This window comes from Oncorhynchus mykiss, chromosome 16 (assembly GCF_057628025.1).
Source record: "Oncorhynchus mykiss isolate SJ-2025 chromosome 16, ASM5762802v1, whole genome shotgun sequence".
Classification (NCBI taxonomy): Eukaryota; Metazoa; Chordata; class Actinopteri; order Salmoniformes; family Salmonidae; genus Oncorhynchus; species Oncorhynchus mykiss.
The window spans coordinates 39638405-39644554 of record NC_143037.1 but is presented as its reverse complement, the minus strand read 5'-3'; the positions used below and the strand labels follow the sequence as shown (position 1 = coordinate 39644554).

The 6150-nt window shown below is 41.1% G+C and overlaps 1 non-coding gene across 1 annotated transcript; it reads right to left on the bottom strand.

Annotated features, from left to right (window-relative positions):
* Positions 1-2847: 2847 nt before the first annotated feature.
* trnal-cag (transfer RNA leucine (anticodon CAG)) lies at positions 2848-2930 on the bottom strand. Its single transcript has one exon. It is a non-coding gene; the product is annotated as a tRNA-Leu (tRNA).
* Between the last annotated feature and the right edge of the window lie 3220 nt (positions 2931-6150).

Here is a 6150-nt window from a genome sequence, read left to right as displayed (position 1 = left end):
GGTGCATGACATGCAGGCGCTAAAAAGTTGTCAGGAGGGGGTTTCAAACCATGCCTATAGGTCTGCGACCTGAATGACTTAATGGTTATTTTCAATGCAATCAAGTTTTTTATTTTTATTTTAGGGTTTAACAAGGTTTCTCACCTGTTACCTGTGGCTTGACTTTAGATGTGGCCAGTTCGATTACCCTGCAGCCTAAGAGTGTCTTCAGAATATGGCCAATTTGACATTAATTTAAAAATGCCTCAGTTAGGACCAAAAAAGTGTCTGGAGCTTCCCGTCAGGGTAAGAGTGACAACAGGTTTCCACATGTCAAAATGGGGGAAATCTTAGCAAATGGCTTCATGGTTATTCATGAGAATCGTGTTGTTGTATTGTTGAGTGTATCATGGGATCTCACCTGAAATCTGTGGCTTGACTACAAACCTGTAACCTATGCTACTGTGGCCTATAGAGCTAGAAGGCTGGATAACCAGGTGTGTAAAGGTGTGAAGTGGGACAGATGGCAAGAGTGGACAACTATCCCAAATGGACAACTAATCCCTATGTACTTGCGGAGATCTGAGAGGATGCGATTGGTATAAGAAACACGACTAAACTTCAACCTCCGGAGGGGTCAAAAAAATGCATTTTCGTTGTCGGCAGGATTTGAACCTGCGCAGGAAGATCCTAATGGATTTCTAGTCCATCGCCTTAACCACTCGGCCACGACAACGTTGACAGAAGAAAACAAGCTTGTTAGGAGTGAATGGGCCAACAGGCATAGCCTACAGAAAGTGAAATTTAACAACTGAAAGATAATGCAGTAACTCATTATAATGCAATAACACAAAATGTTCCCCTCATTCATTTGTTATTAAGTCCAGCTGTTTTCTTATTTAACCTTGATCTTTGCTCAGCTCCAGAAGGTCTGCATTTGAGAGTGTTTATTATGAATTGTTATTTCACTGTGTGAAGTTGTTATTTCATCATTCTTATTATTACTGCTGAGCAGCATGACTCCTGAGAGGCACTAAAAAACTGTCAGAAGTGGGATTTGAACCCACGCCTCCATGGGAGACTACGACCTGAACGCGGCCTTAGACCACTCGGCCATCCTGACTACAGCACAGTAACTGGGTATCGGGTTAAAGTGTATGCGGTAAAAGTAGAAATATGAACAACGCTCTAAAATCACCACAGAGACCAGAACAACTATGCACGATACTGACTTGCACTTTCAATAGTCATTTGTTTTTATAAATTAAAAAGTCCAGTCATTGATTTAACCTCAATATGGCCTTCAATGGGAAAGAGTAGTAAATCGTCATTGAATGAGCGCTAAACTGGCATCAGAATATGGCCATTCTGATATAAATGATAAAATTCCTCAGATAAGACTGAAAAAGTGTCTGGAAATATCAGCAACCATCAGGGTAGGAGTGACAACAGGTCCACATGGGGGAAATCCTTACAAATGGCTTAATGAGTCATTTCAACGCAATTGTGTTATTATTTATTTTCAGGGTTTAACAAGGCAGCTCACCTGTGATTTGACATTAGATGCGGCGACTTTGATTACCCTGCAGACGATATTTTTGTTCTTCCCGCCAATACAATCCACTGACAACGACCGACGAGTTCTGCGTTCCGAGATTATTTTTGTTATTTGCCTGTTTGGGGCCCGCCTGTGAAATTGCGCGATTCTTGCAATTCTCTTTCAGCCTCTCATCAACTAGCTGTTTTTGCAGAATATTACAAATACGATAGTTATTCACTACTCATATTAACTAGGTGTCATTTACGTTACCTTAAGTCATTCATTTTTCAACTGGATTTTACAAAGGTGCATGACATGCAGGCGCTAAAAAGTTGTCAGGAGGGGGTTTCAAACCATGCCTATAGGGGAGTCTGCGACCTGAATGACTTAATGGTTATTTTCAATGCAATCGAGTTTTTTCTTTTTCTTTTAGGGTTTAACAAGGTTTCTCACCTGTTACCTGTGGCTTGACTTTAGATGTGGCCAGTTCGATTACCCTGCAGACTATAAGAGTGTCTTCAGAATATGGCCAATTTGACATGAATTTAAAAATGCCTCAGATAGGACCAAAAAAGTGTCTGGAGCTTCCCGTCAGGGTAAGAGTGACAACAGGTTTCCACATGTCAAAATGGGGGAAATCTTAGCAAATGGCTTAATGGTTATTCATGAGAATCGTGTTGTTGTATTGTTGAGTGTATCATGGGATCTCACCTGAAATCTGTGGCTTGACTACAAACCTGTAACCTATGCTACTGTGGCCTATAGAGCTAGAAGGCTGGATAACCAGGTGTGTAAAGGTGTGAAGTGGGATAGATGGCCTGCAGTCCTATCCCAAATGGACAACTAATCCCTATGTACTTGCGGAGATCTGAGAGGATGCGATTGGTATAAGAAACACGACTAAACTTCAACCTCCGGAGGGGTCAAAAAAATGCATTTTCGTTGTCGGCAGGATTTGAACCTGCGCAGAAAGATCCTAATGGATTTCTAGTCCATCGCCTTAACCACTCGGCCACGACAACGTTGACAGAAGAAAACAAGCTTGTTAGGAGTGAATGGGCCAACAGGCATAGCCTACAGAAAGTGAAATTTAACAACTGAAAGATAATGCAGTAACTCATTATAATGCAATAACACAAAATGTTCCCCTCATTCATTTGTTATTAAGTCCAGCTGTTTTCTTATTTAACCTTGATCTTTGCTCAGCTCCAGAAGGTCTGCATTTGAGAGTGTTTATTATGAATTGTTATTTCACTGTGTGAAGTTGTTATTTCATCATTCTTATTATTACTGCTGAGCAGCATGACTCCTGAGAGGCACTAAAAAACTGTCAGAAGTGGGATTTGAACCCACGCCTCCATGGGAGACTGCGACCTGAACGCAGCGCCTTAGACCGCTCGGCCATCCTGACTACAGCACAGTAACTGGGTATCGGGTTAAAGTGTATGCGGTAAAAGTAGAAATATGAACAACGCTCTAAAATCACCACAGAGACCAGAACAACTATGCACGATACTGACTTGCACTTTCAATAGTCATTTGTTTTTATAAATTAAAAAGTCCAGTCATTGATTTAACCTCAATATGGCCTTCAATGGGAAAGAGTAGTAAATCGTCATTGAATGAGCGCTAAACTGGCATCAGAATATGGCCATTCTGATATAAATGATAAAATTCCTCAGATAAGACTGAAAAAGTGTCTGGAAATATCAGCAACCATCAGGGTAGGAGTGACAACAGGTCCACATGGGGGAAATCCTTACAAATGGCTTAATGAGTCATTTCAACGCAATTGTGTTATTATTTATTTTCAGGGTTTAACAAGGCAGCTCACCTGTGATTTGACATTAGATGCGGCGACTTTGATTACCCTGCAGACGATATTTTTGTTCTTCCCGCCAATACAATCCACTGACAACGACCAACGAGTTCTGCGTTCCGAGATTATTTTTGTTATTTGCCTGTTTGGGGCCCGCCTGTGAAATTGCGCGATTCTTGCAATTCTCTTTCAGCCTCTCATCAACTAGCTGTTTTTGCAGAATATTACAAATACGATAGTTATTCACTACTCATATTAACTAGGTGTCATTTACGTTACCTTAAGTCATTCATTTTTCAACTGGATTTTACAAAGGTGCATGACATGCAGGCGCTAAAAAGTTGTCAGGAGGGGGTTTCAAACCATGCCTATAGGGGAGTCTGCGACCTGAATGACTTAATGGTTATTTTCAATGCAATCGAGTTTTTTCTTTTTCTTTTAGGGTTTAACAAGGTTTCTCACCTGTTACCTGTGGCTTGACTTTAGATGTGGCCAGTTCGATTACCCTGCAGACTATAAGAGTGTCTTCAGAATATGGCCAATTTGACATGAATTTAAAAATGCCTCAGATAGGACCAAAAAAGTGTCTGGAGCTTCCCGTCAGGGTAAGAGTGACAACAGGTTTCCACATGTCAAAATGGGGGAAATCTTAGCAAATGGCTTAATGGTTATTCATGAGAATCGTGTTGTTGTATTGTTGAGTGTATCATGGGATCTCACCTGAAATCTGTGGCTTGACTACAAACCTGTAACCTATGCTACTGTGGCCTATAGAGCTAGAAGGCTGGATAACCAGGTGTGTAAAGGTGTGAAGTGGGATAGATGGCCTGCAGTCCTATCCCAAATGGACAACTAATCCCTATGTACTTGCGGAGATCTGAGAGGATGCGATTGGTATAAGAAACACGACTAAACTTCAACCTCCGGAGGGGTCAAAAAAATGCATTTTCGTTGTCGGCAGGATTTGAACCTGCGCAGGAAGATCCTAATGGATTTCTAGTCCATCGCCTTAACCACTCGGCCACGACAACGTTGACAGAAGAAAACAAGCTTGTTAGGAGTGAATGGGCCAACAGGCATAGCCTACAGAAAGTGAAATTTAACAACTGAAAGATAATGCAGTAACTCATTATAATGCAATAACACAAAATGTTCCCCTCATTCATTTGTTATTAAGTCCAGCTGTTTTCTTATTTAACCTTGATCTTTGCTCAGCTCCAGAAGGTCTGCATTTGAGAGTGTTTATTATGAATTGTTATTTCACTGTGTGAAGTTGTTATTTCATCATTCTTATTATTACTGCTGAGCAGCATGACTCCTGAGAGGCACTAAAAAACTGTCAGAAGTGGGATTTGAACCCACGCCTCCATGGGAGACTGCGACCTGAACGCAGCGCCTTAGACCGCTCGGCCATCCTGACTACAGCACAGTAACTGGGTATCGGGTTAAAGTTTATGCGGTAAAAGTAGAAATATGAACAACGCTCTAAAATCACCACAGAGACCAGAACAACTATGCACGATACTGACTTGCACTTTCAATAGTCATTTGTTTTTATAAATTAAAAAGTCCAGTCATTGATTTAACCTCAATATGGCCTTCAATGGGAAAGAGTAGTAAATCGTCATTGAATGAGCGCTAAACTGGCATCAGAATATGGCCATTCTGATATAAATGATAAAATTCCTCAGATAAGACTGAAAAAGTGTCTGGAAATATCAGCAACCATCAGGGTAGGAGTGACAACAGGTCCACATGGGGGAAATCCTTACAAATGGCTTAATGAGTCATTTCAACGCAATTGTGTTATTATTTATTTTCAGGGTTTAACAAGGCAGCTCACCTGTGATTTGACATTAGATGCGGCGACTTTGATTACCCTGCAGACGATATTTTTGTTCTTCCCGCCAATACAATCCACTGACAACGACCGACGAGTTCTGCGTTCCGAGATTATTTTTGTTATTTGCCTGTTTGGGGCCCGCCTGTGAAATTGCGCGATTCTTGCAATTCTCTTTCAGCCTCTCATCAACTAGCTGTTTTTGCAGAATATTACAAATACGATAGTTATTCACTACTCATATTAACTAGGTGTCATTTACGTTACCTTAAGTCATTCATTTTTCAACTGGATTTTACAAAGGTGCATGACATGCAGGCGCTAAAAAGTTGTCAGGAGGGGGTTTCAAACCATGCCTATAGGGGAGTCTGCGACCTGAATGACTTAATGGTTATTTTCAATGCAATCAAGTTTTTTCTTTTTCTTTTAGGGTTTAACAAGGTTTCTCACCTGTTACCTGTGGCTTGACTTTAGATGTGGCCAGTTCGATTACCCTGCAGACTATAAGAGTGTCTTCAGAATATGGCCAATTTGACATGAATTTAAAAATGCCTCAGATAGGACCAAAAAAGTGTCTGGAGCTTCCCGTCAGGGTAAGAGTGACAACAGGTTTCCACATGTCAAAATGGGGGAAATCTTAGCAAATGGCTTAATGGTTATTCATGAGAATCGTGTTGTTGTATTGTTGAGTGTATCATGGGATCTCACCTGAAATCTGTGGCTTGACTACAAACCTGTAACCTATGCTACTGTGGCCTATAGAGCTAGAAGGCTGGATAACCAGGTGTGTAAAGGTGTGAAGTGGGATAGATGGCCTGCAGTCCTATCCCAAATGGACAACTAATCCCTATGTACTTGCGGAGATCTGAGAGGATGCGATTGGTATAAGAAACACGACTAAACTTCAACCTCCGGAAGGGTCAAAAAAATGAATTTTCGTTGTTGGCAGGATTTGAACCTACGCAGGAAGAT